Genomic DNA, 22,039 nt, shown 5'->3' on the forward strand with positions numbered 1-22,039 from the left:
GAGGAACTTACTTTGGAAATGTCATTCCAATCCATTCCTTGGCTTTTAAAACTGCTCTCTATGAAACTCCCAACAAAAAACACCAGCTTGCCATCAAAGATTAAGATATCTGAAACACATTTCCATAATTTCCTCTCATCTTGCACCATTATAACAAAGTCCAAATTTTCCACCAGCACTTAATAATATGAGGTAAGAATTCCCAGCATAGGAATGAGTCAGTTGATCACTTCTAGAGGGATAACTAATTTCTTGGAAATTAAGGACACATTTGCTAATTTGTATTTCCAAATCAGCCCAAACCATTTCCTGAACTGTTCCTGGAATCACTAGAGTATACAAAGCAGAATTAGAGAAAAACTGCTCATATAGGGGCTGATTCAGTGTCACTCACACTGTGACTACAGCTATGTGACTGCTCTGTCCCTATACATACAATTGTGAGAGCAGCTGTCATAAATACCATCCCACATTTAAGTCTGTACTAATCTTGGTGCTAGAGATCCAAATGAAATAAATGGATATGTGCCTATGCTCACATCTAGATGGGCCCTAATTCCATCTACATATTCATATCATGTCCACGGCTCACTTATAATAAGTGTGAATTTCCTCTTGCTACTCACGAAGAACTATTTAGCCACAAGTGGAGATCCAGCTAAATTTCCTGCCTCACTGAATAGACCAAAGATCCAGGTGCATATGTTCATCTTGGATGACCTCAGATGCATGTGTAGTGTAAAAAATGCTGATGCTGATTCTTTTGCATGGGACTCTGAATCAGGCATATATTTTTTCTGTACAGGAATCTTAATGAAAGTTTTGCCTCGATGTTATAATTGCCCAAGGCAGCTCTGTAAAATGTTTCTATGAGGTTTCAGGTAGCTATTGGAGATGTAAGACAACCTTGGTTACACCATACCACATTTGGTGAACATGTCAACAGATAACTTCTAAATGGCAAACCCTAATTATACTGCTTAAAAGATTCTAAATGGTGAATTTCCTAAGGATCCTGATTTTTGGCTTGTAGATATATCAACAATACCTATAAAAAAAATCCTTAATAAGACACTTAAAGATTGCAACCATATTAGTTATCTCCCCTCTCCCATCCCTTGGAAAAATCTTCCACTTATTCCAGGAAGAATGGATCTGCAGGGTAGATTAATATATGTATATGAAGTATATCATAATATTTACACAATATTGTTAAGAAGACTTTATTACCTTACGGTACTCATGGCTTGAATTTAAGGACCCACAGCCTTATCAACCCTGGTTAGATCTTGAAAGAGGTGAAAAAAAAATATATTCAAGATTAATACTTTATAGATCATGATAATATCACTTATAATGTAATTGTAGATGAGATTGGAACATTAGTCCTTTTTTATTTAAGGTGCTTCATCCCATACTGGTCCCTCTCCTTTCCCAATCATCTATGTTAACTTCCTCTTGTTGCTGTCTCTTCTGTGATTTTTGTTAAAATTAAATTGTAATTACTACCTAAGTGTGATTAGATATTGTCTTATTGTGCCTTATAAGTTGATTTGATATTTCAATACAAAATCATGTTGATGTACCTAACTCCCTGTTAAGCATGTCTAACTTGATTTTGAACCTGCAGAACAACTTGCCGAGCTTTTCACCTATAGCACCTCCTTTCCCAACTACTACCATTCAAAGGTAAGTAGTGCAGGCTCAAGACCACTGAGACATGTAGTTAAAGGGAACAGGACACTGTAAATAAACAGGAGGCTAGAGACAACAGCTAAGTTCACTAGATACCAGGATGGGTATGGGATGCCGGCAGTTGGGATCCCGACTGTCAGAATCCCGACACCGGCATCCTGACAGGGCTAGCATACTGACACTTGTTGTTCGGTATGCTAACCCTCCCCCACTCCCTATCCTAACCCTCCCTCTTTGGTGCCTAACCCTAACACTCCTCCTAGTGCCTGAACCTAACCTCCCCTCCCCGCACGCTAAACCTAACACTCCCCTTTAATGCCTAACCCAAACCCCTAAACCAAACCCTCCCCCTAGTGCCTAACCCTAACCTCTAAACCTAACCCTCCCCCTAGTGCCTAACCCTAACCCCTAAACCTAACCCTACCCCTCCCCCCTACCTACTTACCTTCGGTATCCCGGTATCCCGGTGGTCAGGATTCTGGCGTCGGTATTGTGAGAGGCATTGGGCTTCCAGTGTCATAATATCAGCACCGGCATCGCAGCAGGGATACTGACTGTATCCCAATGTACCTAGTAACCAAGATAAACTGTATGGTACTGGAGACTGGATAATGTGGAGAAATTTTGAGCACGTTTTCTGGATATACCATGTAACTGGAAGCCGTAACAAAGCTGTACAGTTATAGAGAATGGCACAAGCATCTGAATACTGTAGCAATGGTGAGCAGGTGTTCAGAATAGCACAAGTATCTGAATACTGTAACAATGGTGAGCAGGTGTTCAGAATGGCACAAGTATCTGAATACAGTTGCAATGGTAAGCAGGTATTCAGAATGGCACAATTACTGTAGCAATGTTGAACAGGTGTTCAGAATAGCACAAGTATCTGAATACTGCAACAATGGTGAGCAGGTGTTCAGAATGGCACAAGTAGTTGAATTTTTTATGGTGAGATGGTTTTCTGGGTAACCCAGTACCTGGATGCATTAGCTATACTTGAGCAGGTATACAAGTGCTCACTAGGACAGACAGGAACAAACTAATTACAACCGGCAGAGGAGAGTAAGAGAGGAAGCCCAATAATGGCTGAGCAGCCAATCACTAATCGCTGTGCACAACTGAGCCCAGCTGCAAGAAGCACCCTGGTCAGGAGTCAGAATGCAGCCCAGAGAGACAGTGCATAGTCTGCATGGGTCGGGAAAGGGGTGCCGGCACTCAGGATGCTGGCTTTCTGACTGGGTTACAATGCCGACACCTACTGGTAAATAGGCTAACCCTACACCTAAACTTAAACCTTACTCCCTGCTGCCTAAATCTAACCCTCTTCCAGGCAGCCTGAACCAAACCCACCCGCAGCCTAAACCTAGCCGTCCCTGCAGCCTCCCCCTAACCCCTCCCCCCAGTGACTAACCCTAACTCTTGCCCTTACCCCAATACTTACCATCGGGCTGTCAGCAGTTGGGATGCTGGCATTGGGATTCTGAATTCCAGCACCGGCATCCCGACCACCGGGATCATGACTACATCCCGTTTACAAAGCCTGGTTGCCAGGAGACCTACTGAAGCTAACAGAGGTAACATTACTTTATTGCTTAATAAAAATAAATAAAAATAAATGATTCCAAAACAAGTAGACAGTGTTATTGGTCGTTGAAGAACAGCAACTTTTTTATGTGCACCCATATTTATAAATGACATTCTGCAGAATTACATTTATTTATCTTTGTTACATAATTATATTTTGAAACTGAAGTTTTTCTGTAAGTGAAAGCATTGGTGCGTACACACATAGCGATAAAAATGCACAATTTGAATGATAACGATATCGTTATCGTTTATACCATTCATTTTTAAACTCACCGATGACCAACGATGCACGGCCACGTATGGACGATAGCAATATCGTCCATCGACCGTGCAAGCAGGTCAATTTGCTCGATGTCAAGCAAGTTAGTATAGGGAAAAGTGATCATTGATCGCGGGTCGCTATAGTCATCGGGGAGCAGGTGGTGTGCTGGATGATCGATATAGATCACCCAGCACACCAGGGAGGGTGCAGGATGATCAGCCAGCGATATCGTATCGCTGGCTGATCGCTATGTGTGTACACACCATTAGAGTGTGAGCATACGGTAGGTAAAGTACTTAAGGTTGGAGAAAATTCCTGGTTGCATCGCAAAATTTACCATTTGCAATTTGGGTACTAGACAAAATGGAACGTACCCCTCACTCCAGAGTATAATGTAAGCTACTTATCTGACACTCACATAGGGACAACCTCTTTGGCCCAGTACATGTCTAGACTCAAGTGCATTGATAGAAGGTTCATAGGCATCAAAATCATAAGTCAATTTTTCTGCACAAATGTGTCAACTGATATTAATATGCAAAGTGTGTTTTAGCATTGTTTCTACAGGATATCAACAGTAGCAGTTGGATAAACAGCTGGACTGGGTAGAACAGCCTCAGCAGGTTTCTAAACCAACACATGTTGCATTTCTCTGGATAGTACATTAAAAAGACATGTTTATGCTTGGTTGAAAGGGAAAGCAAATGAGTATTGGAGTACTGAATCTAAGGTTTTTAGCTAAAGGTACAGACGCTTTGATATATGACTCATACTGTATGTAAGCTGCAGGTGGCTTTCCTGTAGTCTTTGGTAAGTGGTGACTACATCAAGGGCTTATAGATCATTGCAATCAAAACTGCTATTAGAAACTACTTTACCAAATTGACTTTAACACAACAGAGAAATGTGTCTGAATGTAATGGACTCATTCACATTTACCACTGTTTACAGTCATTTCCTGCTAGGTCCTTACCAGCATTTAAGTGAAGTAAATTATTTCATTTTGGCTCGAGCCTTGTGGGATCATTTCTGACAATTAAACTCTTTTGACAATGGGTTCCATGGGGTTAATATATCAAGCAAGGAAAAGAGTAGAGAAGTAGACCAATGGAGAAGTTGCCCATAGCAACCAATCAGCTTCGAGGTAGCATTTATTGAGTACATTCTAGAAAATTATAGGTTGAAGCTGGTTTGTTACAAAACTGGGCAACTTCTCCAAAGTTCCACTTCTCCACACCCTTCTGTGCTTGGTACATTTCCCACCTGCATCTCTGAAAGTGAGGGACCATCGGGTAGATGTACTAAGCCAGAGTGGAGAGGGATAAAGTACCAACCCATCAGCTCCTGTCATGTTTCAAACACAGGGTTCTATGTACTAAGCCTTGGAGAGAGATAAAGAGGACAGAGATAAAGTACCAGCCAACCAGCTTCTACCTGTCATTTTTGAAGGCTGTGTTTGAAAATATACTGTTAGGACCTGATTGGTTGGTACTTATCTATTTCCACTTTATCTCTTTCCAAGAATTAGTACATGTCCCCCCATATATTAAGTTGGTGAAATTTGATTAGAGGTCATAAATTAAATTTTTTACCCGGTCTGAGTTTCTCTGCTTTGTCCTTTAAGTCCTTAAATAGTTTTTCCCAACTTCTTTATCTACCTATAGTTCATGACTTGATCTGAGTTGACTTTCTGTGTCCCTTGAAAACAGATGACACAATGACCTTACAAGACTGAGGATAAAACCAACACTAAACAGACCCCTAAAACATGGTCAGTGTAAAAGATGAAAGCAAGAAATAGAAAACAAAAAAGGCACTAAACCTATTAAAACAAGAATAAACCACTCAAAAAGCAAATGCAATTAGTAAACATGAACATCCTGGGAAGGCATATCTCTTCTTTCAGATAGGGAAACCAACAGAAGAGTAAAAAACTGCAAAAGAAAAAATAAACCCCATGCCAAACAAAAAGCCTGGATACTGACCAAAGTGCCAGCTTGAGTAAAGGTCATAGGCCCTCATTCAGAGCCGCTCGTAAGCGGCAGTACGCTCGTTCCGAGCGATATTTGCACATCTGCGCATGCGTACGGTTTTTAGTACGCATGCGCGAACCAGTCAGTGCGGCCGAAAATCGTTTGTTCGCTATATAGCGAGTGCCTGCTAATTTGAGTGACAGAATGAGGCGTATGTGGGTGGTAACAGGGGAAGGTGCTTGAAAAGGGGGAGTGGAGATCAGAACGCAGGCGTGCTTAAAGGTCAAAGCGGGCGTTTTATGGGTGTGCATAATTAATACAGCAGCGTCATTCACCACGTCACTGGGTTATTTTATAGTCAGAACTGCTCGCAATATTGTGGTTGAAAAAACCAACCACAAGAATAGCGAGCAGTTCATACGCTGTTCGATGTACTCGATTAATCTAATAAATAGCGGACATGACGTATGATGCGAGCGGCCAGGGGGCATTTTTATCAAATAAACGAGCGTATGTTTTGCTCGCTCGTTCAGACATGGAGGCGGCAACAGACCGCAAAGAGCGAACGGTTCATTTGAATAGCCACCCCCTTTTTATGAACGAGCGAGCGCTAATTGCGAGCGGCTCTGAATGAGGGCCATAGACTGCAAATGGACATTTAAAGGCAAACAAGTGTAACACAGATGGCAAAGTTAGAAGGATCAATGCCGCTTCCTGGAGAAAGACATTACAAATTATTAAAGAGAATATGTTTAACAGACTAACTAAGGAAATGTATCAAACCATCCAAAGAGTAGTGAAGTGAATAGAAAGAGCAGTTGCCCATAGCAACCAATCAGCTTGTAGCAAGCAATTATTTAAGTACATTAGAGGCGTCAAAAGGGGGGTTTAGGGTATGTGGGCTGCAAAATCCGCACACTCCTGCTTGCACCTCCTCACTGCCACACACCTGCCCGCAACTCCCTGCCGCCACACATCCTACCCGCACCCCCTTCCAGCCACCGCAGGGAGGCTCCATTTGCAGGACACCCGTATAGATTTTGTTACCAGTGGGTGCCCGGCTCCCTCCCCACAGCAGCAGCAGCCGGAGCCTGGAGCTAACTCCTGAGCTACAGCTCCCACTGTGAACACTATGAGAGAGACGTCATGACATCTATCCCATAGATCCGAGGAGCGGTCGGACCGATCGGCAGCAGACGCAGGAGCAGGGCTTAAGGTAAGTATTTTGTTTGTATTTTTGATTGTATTTTTTTTAGAGGCACTAATTCAAATGGGGATTACTACTGGGGGCACTGCTAATTGTGGCATTACTAGTGGGGGCATTAGTAATGGGTGCATTACTTCTGGGGGCACTACTATAGGGGGCATTACCATTGGCAGCATTACCACTGGGGGCACTACAAATGAGGGCATTACTACTAGGAACACTACTAATGGGGGCACTACTAATGGGGCCACAACTATATGGTGCTTTACTACTAATGAGGGCACTACTATAGGGGGCATTACCAATGGGGGCATTGCCACTGGGGGCATTACTACTAGGGGCAATACTAATTGGGCCATTACTACTGGGGACATGACTATTGGGGACACTACTACAGGTGGCATTACTACTGGGGGCATTACTACTGGGGGCACTAGTACAGGGTGCATAACTAATGGGGCATTACTAATGGGGGCATTGCATAGGGGGCACTGCATAAGGGGCACCGCTACTGTGGGCACTGCATAAGAGGCACCACTACTGGGGGCACTGCATATAGGCACTACTACCGTGGGTATTGTGTAAGGTGTACTACTACTGTGGGATTGTATAAGGGTCACTTCTACTGTGGGCATTATGTATAAAGGGCACTAATGTGGGCATTGTGTAAAAGAGGAACTACTGTGTGTCATAACATGAATAAAGGACTACTGTGTGGTGTAATTTTTATTGGGGATACTATTGTGTGACCACGCCCCTTTCTTTTGAGACCACACAACCCTTTCTTGCGCTGCGCGCTTTAGACGCACGTTGCCCTTTTATTGCAAAATCGTGAGGAAGGGGGAGGAGTTCCACCATGCCTCTAGGACCACTGCTACCCAGAATGCAGGGCATGATGTCATGCCTGCTGGGTGCGCCTGGCATTCTGGGAGGAGCAAAGTGTGACTGCTGGACTGGTAAGGGGGGAGAGTCTGCGGAGCTGCACACCTTGGTCCTCGATTTTTTATTTTTTTTTTGGTGGAGAAGGCAGGGAGTGTCCCCGTCAATTACAGCACCGGGTGACACCAACCCTAGTAATGCCTCTGAAGTACATTTTGTAAAATGATAGGCAGAAGCTAAACGGTTGCTATGGTGAACATAGTTGTTGAAAATAGGTGTTGGAGTATAGAAATTACTATAAGCTATGGGGAAGATTTATGATAATAAATTTGTGGGAAATCCCCCCAAAACAGCCATTTTGTGGGGATACCCGCAAAAATGAAACTTCTCTGGGACATAAGAAGGAGTGACCACAGCAGGCATCATAGATATCAGCTTCTCAATGTCACTCACTGCAGGAGGTCAGTTACTGGAATGCTGCAGGAGGTGTAGGAGGGGCACACAGGAGGCCTGGAGGTAAGATGAGGGTCTCAACCCTGCTACCCCTATCGAATGGATAACATTCTCTTATCTATAGCTGCTCACATATATTCCACACTCCAATCAGCAGGTGATTCTACTGTTCTTGTGCTAGTCCACTGTCTTCAAGAGAATACAGGGAATGGAGCATGAGCTTGGGTGTAGTTACATTATAAGAGAACACTGAATACATCCATTATGTGCCAGGATGGTCAGAGTTATTAATAGACTAATGGGATTGACTGAGCTTCCTTTATTCTCTTCAACATTTTGATTTGTGTGATATGAAACTGAACATATTTAAGTTTTATCATTTAGAAAGCTAAGCTGTTTAATTATACTGGAGGTAACTCTCCATGATATTACAGTTCATACTACTGAAAGCAATGTTCTGTAAAATTGTATTTCAACAGGCCTTGTTGAGCATATTGCTGCCTTGGGATCTTACTCTATTTAAGCCAATTTTGCAATAAGTTCCAATACACTATAAAGAAGACAGAGTGTCAGTGCAAAGTATTACTAAAGCAAATCAGTGAGAGGGCATAACTGTTTTTAGTGCACAGCATGTACACAGGAGCGGAATACATGATGGGGTACATTAAGCTGATAGGTTCAGAAAATTATACCACATGGAAGTTTGCAATGTACTTGCAACTAAAGCATTAAAATTTGTGAAGAGTTACAGTTGACTCAGATGACAATCCAAGCCCAGAGGATATAGAAACAGCCATGGGAACAATAGGCTTAAGTGTTGAACAGCACATTTATTATATTATACATGGGAAAATGTCAGCTATACGTGAATAGCACTGCAGGCAGCATATGAGCTGGTGAGAAGAACTGGTCTGAGGTATATATAAATAAGCACTAGAAGCAAAGTCACAGAAATCCAAGATGTGCTTTATGTACCAGATATGGGGACAAGCCTCATAGCCATAAATATCCTAGAGCAAAAAGGATAGATTCCACTTCACAAAAGGAAAGTGCATTGTACATACCAATAGAAATAATGTGGTAGCTACATGTACCTGGTGCCATCAACTATATGTCCTTAAAACACAACAGTGTTATGCAGTGATGACATCTTACCTACAGATGGTCCTCATACATCTAGCCTCAATATGCCATGTGGCATGAGGCATCTGGCATGAGTCAGCCACAAGGTATCATGTTACTCTGCTGGTGCTGAGTATGTTTTTCACCTAAAAATGCATCTTAGTTGCATAGAGATTCAATTAAGACATACCAGGAGGCTGAAAAGATTAATTTGATATGCAACACTTGTATATCTGGGTGCGAATGAGTCTTGAAATGAAGCAGACTGGAACTTGGTGTGGAATAAAATCATGGCCGCTGCATTGTAGCACTTTGTATACAGAGTCAGACTCATCACATAGCAAATAAGATGCATTTTCAGGTGAAAAATATTGAAAAAAGATGATTGGGGCAAGCAGAGTTAAATGGGACCTGGCATGCCCAGAAGGGCTGTTTGATTTGACTGCAGCAAGAAATTTATGAGGACACATCTGTACAGTCTATGGAATAGAAGGTTACTGTAGGTCACCTCGGATGTGAGAGTGTCCAGAAACTCCTAGATGGAATGGTTACAAGAATATCAGTGACTGACACATAAAAGTCCATGTGTGAAAGCTGTACTACAGGAAAACAAAGCCCTTGTTAATTTCAAAAATCATCAAGCAGACCTAAAACACCCCTGGAACTGGTGCATAAGGATGTGTATGGTCCAATAATCAGTGGATACTGATAATCATAAAATTCAAGGATGATTTTAAGAGAATGACACACATTTACTTCATCAAATAAAAGAGTGAAGTGATGAATAAGAACCAAAAACCAGTTATAAACTAATAGTCTTAAGGTCTTATAATGAAGGACAATATCTCAACAAAGATGTGATAATGTTCCCGAAGAAGCATGAAATTGAGCATCAGTTGACCATTGCATACATGCCTGGGCAGGATGGTATAAGTGAGCATGCAAATTGTACTTTAGTGGAGAGAGTCCAATGCATGCTGATAGATGCCGACCAAAGCAAGTGGTTTTGGATGGAAGCACTGTCCACAGCAGTCTATCTGAAAAATAGTGCTCCCACATTTGTCTTGGAGGACAAGACACCAATAGAGTTGCAGTCTGGTAGAAAACCAAGTATCAGAAATCTTAGAGTTTTGGTTGTACTGTCTATCTACACATACCCAAAGAGAAGACATGAGATGGATCTAAAGTCAATGAAATGCATCATGCTTGAATATTTCCTTGAAAATCAAGGTTACAGACTCTGGAATCCAAAGACCAAAAAGCTTTTGGAGTCGAGATATGTCATATTGCAATAAACAGCAGCACCACTTAGAGAAGAAATGGAACTGAATTTGCAGATGTATATGTTACTGCATACTTCAGCAGCTGGACCAGAGGCTACCAGCATGGACTTTCAAGATCAGAAAAGAACCTCTGCAAGACCAAACAGTGGAAAGCCACCAAATACAATTCTGAGGCTCCTTTCCAGGTGATCTTGGAAGAGAATGTCCAAGGTGCCAGTGTGTTCGGAGTGTGGTGAAGCAACACCACATCACAACCCCACCTCTGCTGCAATATTCAGTATTTTGTGCCATCGATGAGTCACATTATCACTAACCCCTTTTTTTCACTCACTTCACTGTGGAAGTAGGCTGCTCCACTGGGACTCCAGGTACACTGACTGATAACAGGACATTCTGGGAGATTAGGCAAGTATGGTATTGAAGGGTCTAAATGTCAAATCCTCAAGATGAGGGAAGAACCAACATGTTACAGTATGTTAAGCATAACAGGTTATATATGACATCTTTCTACAGTCATATCTCAGGATACAAGATGCTGGTAGAAAGCAGTACATTTGGTAATACGTTATTGTCCTAACCTTGACTCAAGGAAAGCCAAGAAAAATGTTGAATTTCTAAAGTCATAAGGAAGGTACTTATTTTTAAGGTGTCTGTAGCATTGAATAAGATAGGTATAATGGGCCACCATGAGAGATATCTGGTACTTAGGGGCAGTTGCAAACGCAGGATTTTGAAAGGGGGGTTTCCAAATAATTGGTTACAGACCCAATAACAAAAACGTCTAACCAGAATTAGTCTGCAACATACACTTTATTGTGTACTTCAAGTGTTTTAAAATAAATAACAATAAGTTATATAAATAACAAAGCTACCACCCCCTGGGAATAACATAGAGCAGACAGCTGGCATCATCTAATAAATATTATCCTCCCATCACCCCACCCCCCTTAGAATAATATACAGCTGCCGCTGACATCTAATAAATATTACCTATAGATTGTAAGCTTGCGAGCAGGGCCCTTTTACAACCCAGTATAATGTTAATGTTGTTTCAAATTGTAAAACACAGCGGAATTTGCTGCACTAGATAAGAAACTGTTAATAAATAAAAATTATCCTTTCATTCCCCATTCTCCCACCCCCCGGGAATAACATACAGCAGACAGCAGCTGGCATCATCTAAATAATATTATCCTCCCCACTTCACCCCCGGGAATAACATACAGCAGACAGCTGTTGGCATAATCCCCCCCCTACCGCAGTGGAATGGGATCATTTAATACATATCAATTAATTGTTATATTAATACATATTATCTCCTGCCTGACTACCCCCCCATATATATCCAGCAGTCGAATGACAATCATTTAAGAAATATTTCCTCTCCTCTAACCCCACCGCCCGCAAGACCCCCGATGCTTCCCCTGCATAGACAACACTGCAGTGCAGTCTGAGTCATCTGCCGCTTTATACATTAAATATCATCCCCGGGTGGCACCCGGCCACCTACGTTTTGCGGCGGAGCTCCACCTCCACACACAGCGCTGGCAGACTTGTGGACAGATATCCCGGTCAGCAGGCGCTCTCCTCCGATCACGGTGCCCGGCCTGAGGGAACTGACTGGGAGGGGCTTGCGCGCTGCAGCTCTCCCTACAGCCATCCCAGGCAGTGTTTATTTGTAAAAAAAATATATATATATATATCTTTTGTTCAACGCTGCTCTCCGGGTCAGGCAGGGGGAGTTTCTAGGTATTCGGAAACCCCCCCTGCGTACGCAGGTGCTTAGGGGCATGGCCAAATATGTGAAGCCGTGGGCATGCCCCTTTGCCCCTTTGCGAAAACCAGGAACATCTTGTGGGCATAACTGTGCCTCCTTGGCAGGTCTGGTCCTGTCTACTTTGTACACTTTGCCCCTGTCGGCACCCCAGAGGGCTACATATGACTACTAGCATAACACAAAGTAATTTTTAACAATAAATAAAAAACATAACATATATTTGCATGTTAAATAAAAATGTCATATTGAAGAGACTATGATCTTCAATGTTATGGGGAAATGGTGAGGGCACCCTAATAGTAATCTCCATGGGGAAAGATATCTAACGTGTCAGTATTGAAGGAATTACCCATAATTACTTTACAGAGCATTATTTTATGGAATTCACATATTGGGGTCTGCACTGTTCCAATAAAGTTACAATTAAATATGTATATAATGTTTTAAACATAAAGCACTTTAAGTGTGTATAGGGTAAATTTGTTACAGAATTACAGTTCAGAAGTCTTTTTAAAAACAACTGCAATATTATATGGTAATTCTAAATAAAATCAGAAAATGCGACCAATATCAAATAATGGTTTACAAGGTTAGGGCTAATTAAATCTGGTTCATAGTATATATAGCACTAATTAGAGGAACTAACAAATCATGTTCCAATCTCAATCAATAATCATCTGCAAAATTGTTTTTTTTTTTAATTAAGGAGAATGTGTTTTGATTCTGAGCTACAGTACATTCTGTGATAACCTGAATTTTCCTATAAGTCAGAGAAGACATATAAAATGAAACTTAGATGATCTAAGATAAAGGGAGAATAACACACTATTAAATGTGCTGCATAATAAAATTTTAACACAACTGCTTTATTATACTGCGACTAGCAGTATTACAGATAAAAATACCAATATGAGATGATGGAGGATAGAGATCATTTCTGGTATGTATCAGATTTAATTATAAAAAAAATGTGTACAACAACAAAAAATACAGGCGATTGTCAGCAGCTGTGTAGATTCGTTAGACACTATTGACAAAGGGCCTGAGCTTAGCTATTCCATCTGTGCTGATATGGTAAAGAAGCAGGAGGCATCACGCCCCCTGCTGCATTATGTATCCGAGGTGCATTGTCCAAAGCAGCATTGGATACTCTGTGGAACATCGGCCGGCTAAGGTGACCCATGGGGTCACGCAGCCGGCTGCTGCAGCTGCGAGGAAGAAACCAGGAAATCTATGTCATCTGATCCTGGCCTCTTCCCTCCCCCTGACAACGGAGACACGCCTACGTTTCAGGAAACGGAGGCCAGCGCCACACCCTCCCCATCCCCAAACAGCAGCAGACTGTCCATCACTGACACTCTGCTGCCAGTTTACAAGCGGGCTGAATGGGTATGGCGCTTGCGCAGATTCCTGAACATCGGGAATCTGTGTTCAGCACTAACGTGCACTGCTGAATTAGGCCCATATTTCAGGAGTGTAAAAAATATAAAACATTTCTTTTGCTGTCCTCTGTATTATCTGACTGCTCAGGAACAAATGCAGGACATCTAGACTTCTAGAGGGTATACTCTGAGCCATCCTGCCAGCATCAATGGATCATGCATTTTAAAGCACGGGAATCAAAGGGGTGAATTTACTAAGGTGCCGATTTCTATTCGATGGCATCCCAGATGAATCTCGGATGACATTGTCGGTTTTCATGTTTCATATTTTGAATAAGTCACTGAATTTACTAGAAATGAGGTAAATTGTACCTGCGCACTAAGTAAGATGGTGGTAGATGTTATCAGCGAGCTGCCGTTAAGATAGCCAACTCTATCACCAATAAATTACAAATATAATGTAATATACTGCACTCAGCTTCGAATAACGTATGCATATAGTGTAATCACAGAAATAATCTTTACTAATGCATGTGATAAGAAACAAACGTAATACATTTAATAAATCAAATGGGTAAAAACAGCATAATTGATCTAATAACGCACATGTATATAACATCAGCTGACAACCACACTGGTTCATCAACTGAATTGAAAAAATATAATACCAGTCAAAACAGTGTAATTTCAGTTCAAATGATAAATGTCTATTATTGATAACTCTAGAATCTCTAACCGAGGATATGTATTATGGGAGCCAGTCTCAATTGACTGTATGTAAATAAATACCATTAAGTATTTGATGAGAAGGATATGACTACAAAACCAACTGCGTCCTGTTGGTCTTGTAAAGTAAATGGGTGAGCTCAGATGTGAGTTGTCCGGGGTGATCTTCACGGGGCAAGGAGTACGGCAGTAAAATGACAAGTGGGGGTTATCTACTGACTGAGCGTTCCATCTCTGGGCACATATGCTAGCGGTGAGTCTGAATTAACAGATGTCCACCGGCAATGTGCACTGGAGGGGAAACGCTGCCGTCTGGGAAGGGGATGTTACGGTTAGGGCTCAAGTGAACCGTTCACCGTGCACCCCCCCTGATAGAGACTTACCTCACTGGACCTGTCAGCACGATGCTCCTTCCCCTTGCCGACTGTGTGTTCATTTGGCGTGTGTTTCCTTTCATGTCAGTGACTTCCAGGGTAAATCACATGATCATGGCTCATCTAGTGCTTCTCACGGTAGTTGGGGAAATGGTGTTAGAAAGTCTTTAGAGCCTCCTGATAGGTTTAGGTGCTATGTAGTGTTCTCCAATGCATTTCAGCCATTAAGGCCTTCTTCTGGGAGTCAATGTATCACTATGTATTGTTTCCCATAGAACATAAAGGGAATCATCTCTTCACTGATTGGTGCTCTGCAGATTGGGGGTGATAGGTCCTTTCATTCTCGTGTTCTCATTGGTTGATGGGCAGGTCTGTCTTGTTATGTATACACAAATCAGCAGCACATCAGACCTTACTGTGCAAAGTCATAGAATAGATCTTTAGAAAAAGTTGACTAAATAATAATTAAAAAATTAGTGAAAATGGTTATTACCGGTCATCTGACAGAACCAGTGAAGATATTAGTGGTTAGTTCCCTTTGATAATCATGTGAGAGATCTGTCTAGATTTAAAAATTGGAATGTAAACATAATGTAAAATAAAATAAAATAAACAATAAATATGTATCAACCTAAGTATTTTTTATCTTAAATAAATGCTTGATTAAGTATAACAATTGTTTTCGAATGAAATCTAATAAATTAATGATGTGATACCTATAAAAAAAACTGTGATTCATGAAGTACAGGGATCTTACTAGGTTTTTAAATTCTTTTTAATTTTTTTTTTTTAAAACATAATAGATTGCTATGAGTCAAGTGGTCTATGGTGTACATGGGGTGGACTTAATTATTTTTTTATCAAATTATGTTAATAATCCAGAAACACATGGGGTGGCTATGTAAAAAATTTGAGTTTGGGTGATCACTTATAAATTTTATGAAAGATTGGAATGATAACCTTACAGATTGTTCATACAGACTAATCTAGTTACTCATAGACAGTCATTCTTAACAACTTCAGGACCTATATAAAGAGATCCAAACATTACATAATTTATTAGACCCATACAAAGAGGATAAAGAGTTCATAACCTTATCAAACTTTACGGAGAAAAGGGTCTCAAAGGGAGAAGAAATATTGATTGAGAATAAGAAAAATAAAATACTAAGGGATAAATTTGGGGTTAAAAAACACCCATCCAGGAAATTCAAACAAAATTACTTGACATCAAAGGGGACATTAAACAATTACAACATATCCAATACAACACCATACAACAATCTACCTATTTATTGGAGACTAAATCTCACATATCATCAATACATGACCAAATTACACAATGCTAATAAACCTCAGAGCCACCCTGAACATCCACAGTCAGAACAAATTCTGTAACATTCCTTTGAACTGGCCACTTACAATTCAGAGTCAGAAGTGTCCTTTTCAGTACATGAACTAGAGGAAGAATCCCATTATGAACATCTAGCTACATTGTCATTAGACAAAGGTTGGATAAATAGAGACATAAGTACAGCAGATATACCCAACACAGAGACAGAGGTACCTAATGCAGCAACCCAGGCAGTAAACTTCCCAACCATCACCTTTAGTGGTGCACTACAAAAATCCAAAGTAGGCAAAAGAAAAGTAGAAACACAAGAAGGGGATGCAGGGGAGGAGAAAAAAAGCAAAAATACACCACCAACAAAACCCATTCCACCCAGATAAGGCATCTTTAATCTGAGTGACACCACATTATCAGAGGACCACCTTAGATTACTAGATAAAGGTTTAAAGTTTGCCCCAGCAAACAATTTGAACAAATTTCAAACTTATCTGGACCTACATAAGTTCACAAGTAAACTTACTCTAAAGAAATACTTTGCCACAATAACACCAGCAGAGATTAGGAACATGAACACAACTGATCCAAAGAAGCTCATAGACCTGAGAACCCACTTTACATTCTACCCAGTCACATGAAAGGGGCACACATAGAGACATTCATGAAATTAGTTGAAAAGAATATAGAGAAAATCAAAGTTTGTTACCATACACATAACAATTCAATGAAAAGGAAAGGTTAATACTTCAAAAACTACAAAATAATCATTCCATTGTCATAAAGCCAGCAGACAAGGGCAGGGGGTTGTAGTCCTAAAGAAATACAATTATATAGAAGAGGCACAAAGGTTATTAGAAGACCAGACAACATATAAGAAATTGAAGCATGTTCCCACCGAACTGTTTACAAAAGAACTCAATATCCACCTACAGAAAATAATTCACACAGGAGTACTCAGCAGTTAGGAACACAAGTTCATTGAAATACAACACCCCATAATCCCAGTCTTTTATTACTTAGCCAAAGTACATAAAAACCCATATAAACCACCATGAAGACCAATAATATCGGGTATAGGATCACTTACCACTAACTTATCCGAATATCTAGACACAATATCACAACCCTATGTCCTCAAACAAACTGCATACTTGAGAGATACCACTCAGATTCTCAATATTCTTAATGACAATCAGTGGGAGGATCAACTATGGCTGGTGAGTACAGATATTATATCCATTTACTCAGTCATAGATCACACACAAGGGACTTCCAACATTAGAAATCACTTGTAACAGGATGAATCCATTACAGAAACACAATGAAAATTCATAATTGACAGCATTAGTTTAATTTTGAAACATAGCTATTTGTGGTTTATTGATCAATTCTATGTGCAAACCACGGGCTCTGCAATGGGTACAAGTTTTGCCCAAAGCTATGCCAACCTATTTATGAGTTGGTGGGAAGACCATAAGATATGGTGCAACAGTGAGCTTGAGGCAAATATTGTACTCTGGAAGAGATACATTGATGATGTATTCTTCATTTGGCAGGGAGAAGAAAAAACCTTGACAGATTTCTTATTGACCATCAACAACAACAGCACCACTTACAATTCACTGCAAATTACAATAAAACTAGGGTAAAATTTTTGGATTTTAACATATTCATATAAGAGGATAATATACACACTAATACACTCAGGAAGACAGTAGATGTAAACAGTTATATTCTGTCCACTAGCTGGCACCATCCCAGCTGGCTCAACACAATTCCAAAAGGACAATTCCTGAAACTCAGGAGGAATTCTTTGAGAATAGATGATTATAGAACACAAGGACAAGAACTAGCAATGTAGTTTTTTGAGAAGCAATATGATAGGACTCTAGTAAAACAAGCATTTGAAGAGGCAGAGTACTGCACAATAAATTATCTACTTAATTATAAGGAGGAGTATAAAAGAAAAAGAGAAGAGGTACTGTCCATAACACAATACTCAAAGCAGGCAAAGGAGGTAAAACACATTCTAAGGAAATGATGGGCGATTTTACTTGGGGACTAAACATTGGAAGATCATTTATCACTCAACCCTAAAGTATTTTACAGGAAAGCACCTTAATTAAAATAGTCCATAATCATATTTCCCCAAAAAAATCAAGACAAACCACTATTGACAGTAGGAACACCAACATAGGGTTCTACCATTGTGGCACTTGTTTGGGCTGTGTCAATATTGGACATAGAACAACTAAGCCCACCACTTCAGTTAGATCGAGCACTACAGAGAAAGAATACCTAATTTAAAGCAGGATAACATGTAACAGCAAAGCAGTTCCTATTGATCCAGCACAGGCTTCCATTCTTAAATCCCTTGGCATTTAAAAAAAACTCAATGAGGCCATCGTGGAAAGTGAGGACTAAAGTCTCTTATCTGCTGTAAACATGTAAGTTCCTTGCCTTCAGGTTCACCAGTTTCATATAGGAGACAAATAGAAGTGATACCTATCAAATGGCCCTGTGCTTTGAAGAACAGATCTGTAAACTCTCACTCTTTGACTGACATCCCCAGAACCCCCACACTCAATTTGAAGAAAACTACAGGCCCCCTGGTATGGGCAATCAGGTCTGTACTCTTGATCTGGTCTTCCAGATTGGATTTGAAGTCTCTGACCTAAATATAAACCCTGTCACATGGTCAGACTACCACTCAATTTGCTTCTCAGTCACAACCCCTCAAAATAGAACTTTACCCATGGAGTTGACAAGGTAATGTCCAAGGTGGGGCATGACTCCCCAGGCTCTTGCAGCAAACCAGGATCTTTCTGTGGTAATGGGGTTCTGTGAAGATTCTTGTTCTATAGTCCATTACTATAACAGAGATGTTACAGCTGCAATGAATATTATCAACCCTGTGTGTATATTACCCTGCATACCACACCATCAAGCCCCTTGGTTTGATAATAGTGTTAGTGAACTCAAGAAAAGGATGCGTAGACTTGAAAGATGATGGAGGAAGACTAATCTTTTAAAGGTTAAGTTAACACTAATCAAACATATTGGAGAGTATCAATCAACAATCACCCGTAAGAAAACAGAGTTCCTTTCAAATGAGATCAAGGCAGCAAACAATAGGCCAGCTCAGCTTTTCCATACAGTAGAGATGCTTTGCAAACCAGCAAGCCTGCAGCTTGATGAAACCCTCACCCAGTCAAGATGCAATGAGTTTGCAAATTTCTTTGCAGATAAAGTATCCTCCATCCGGGCTGGAATCCCCACAGTGCCATCAAAGGACTGCCAAACTACCAAGCCTGCCAAGGTGAACCACCTGTCTACCAGGAACAACTTTGACATAATGGATGTAAAAGACATTGCCAAAATTATCCAAATGTTGCGACCCACCACTTGTGATCTAGACTCGGGTGTATGGACATGATTGGCTCTGTAATTGCAAAAATAGTTCATTGCTCTTTGCAAACAGGCATTTTTCCAGAACCACTAAAGGAAGAAATTGTTAGACCACTTCTTAAAAAAAATCTAATTTAGACCCCGACTACATGACCAACTATAGACCAGTATCAAACCTTCTTTTTCTAAGAAAGGTAATTGTGAAAGTGGTGGCAATGCAACCGGAAAACCGCCTATCTACCCATGATATTTATGATCCATTCCAGTCAGGATTCAGGAGAAGACATAGCACTGAAACAACTTTGGTATGTGTGCGTAATGATCTTCTGATGGCAAGAGACAGAGGTAATTGTTCAATCTTAATCCTTCTGGATCTCTCTGCAGCATTTGATACTGTGTACCACGGGATTCTAATTGAGCACCTGACAAATTTCTTTGGACTGGATGGCACAATCCTTAGCTGGTTCAAATAATTTCTGACCGGCAGGTCACAGAGAGTTTCTTCTGGAGTAAACTCTTCATCACCAGTGCCACTTCCATGTGGTGTCCCACAGGGTTCTATACTATCTCCCATCCTTTTTGCAGTATACATGCTACCATTGGGTGAAATAAGCAGAAGTCATGGCCTGGTCTGCCACTGCTATGCAGATGATACACAACTATACATGTTCTTTGCTCCAGGTACAAAGGAATCAATCACTTAATTCCCTCAGAAGATCTGCCTAAAGTCATTCATGCATTTATATCATCATGCCTAGACTACTGCCACGCCCTCTACCTTGGACACCCCTCGCAGATGGTACAAAACACAGCTGCCAGGCTATTTACCAACCAGCCCCGTTCCAGCCACTTAACACCAACTCTCTACTCCCTTCATTGGCTGCTTGTCAGATGGCAAATTATTTTCAAGATCGGCTTACTAACTTACAAAGCTCTACATGACCATGGCCCAAGGTACCTTAGGCAGCTTCTTATTCCTTATCGTCCCACTCAATTACTGTGATCCGTTGACGAAGGACTATTAACAGTACCTAGAATCTCCCAGAATTTGCCTGGGGGTCGAGCTTTCAGTTTTGGGGCTCCAACATTATGGAACTCACTTCCCTGCACAGTTCGAGAGGCCTCCACTCTAGAATCCTTCAAAAATAGACTCAAGACTTACCTCTTTACCCAAGCATTTCACTACTGTCCCTTGTTTAAGCTTATTTTGTATTTTGTACTGTAAAGGAAAATATAAACCACTTTGAGTCCTTTAGGAGAAAAGTGCTATAAAAATAAAATTATTATTATTATTATTATTATTATTATTAATATTAGTTTCTTGGTTTAGAAGAGGTCACTCCCAACTGGAGAGGTGGTGATGTTAACCACAGAATCTCTAGGACATAATCTGCAAGAAATAATTAGCTTGAACATATTCCGTCACTCATGAGGGGATTATATGTGATCACCCAAACTCCAATTTTTGACATTGCCACCCCATGTGCACCTGGATTATTAACATAATATGATTAAAAAATGTACACCATTGACCATGGACTCATAGCAATCTATTATGTTTTTTAAAAAAAATAATTTAAAAGACTTTAAAAATATAATAAGATCTCTGTACTTCATGAATCACAAGTTTTTTTGTTACCACATCATTAATTTATTATGTTTCATTCCAAAACAATTGTTATACTTAATCAAGCATTAATTAAAGATTAAAAAATCCTTAGGTTGATACCTATTTATTGTTTATTAATTATTTTATTTTATTTTACTTTATATTATATTCTTTTCTATGGTACTTTATGCACATATTTTATCAACCATTTCTCTACCCATATGTCGTGAAAACCATATATATTAAATGTCTTTAATTTAAATGATATTTACATTCTGTTTGTTAAATCTAGACAGATCTCATACAATTATCAAAGGGATCTAACCACTAATATAATTACCGGTCCTGTAAGATGATCAGTAACACTTGTTTTCGAACATTTTATAATTATTTTTTAGTCAACTTTTTCTAAAGATCTATTCTATGACTTTGCACTGTAAGGTCTGATGTGCTGCTGATTTGTATGTACATAACGAGACAGACTTGCCCATCAACCAATGAGAACACGAGAATGAAAGGACCTATCATATCACACCCAATCTGCAGAGCACCAATCAGTGAAGAGATGATTCCCTATATATTCTAAGGTAAACCATAAGTAGTTATACATTGACTCCCAAAAGAAGGCCTTAATGGCTGAAACGCATTGGAGAACACTACATAGCACCTAAACCTACCAGGAGGCTCTAAAGACTTTCTAACACCATTTCCCCAACTACCGTGAGAAGCACTAGAAGAGCCGCAATCACTTGATCTACCCTGGAAGTCGCTGACAGGAAAGGTGACGTACCCGAAGGAACACACAGCCGGCAAGGGGAAGGAGTGACATGCTGACAGGTCCAGGGAGGTAAGTCTCTATCAGAAGGGGGTGCACAGTGAATGGTTCTCTTGAACCCTAACCATAACATCCCCTTCCTAGACATCAGCAGTTCCCATCCAGTGCACATTGCCGGT

The sequence above is a fragment of the Taudactylus pleione genome, unplaced genomic scaffold (genome assembly GCF_031769625.1).
Source record: "Taudactylus pleione unplaced genomic scaffold, aTauple2 ptg000437l, whole genome shotgun sequence".
Classification (NCBI taxonomy): domain Eukaryota; kingdom Metazoa; phylum Chordata; class Amphibia; order Anura; family Myobatrachidae; genus Taudactylus; species Taudactylus pleione.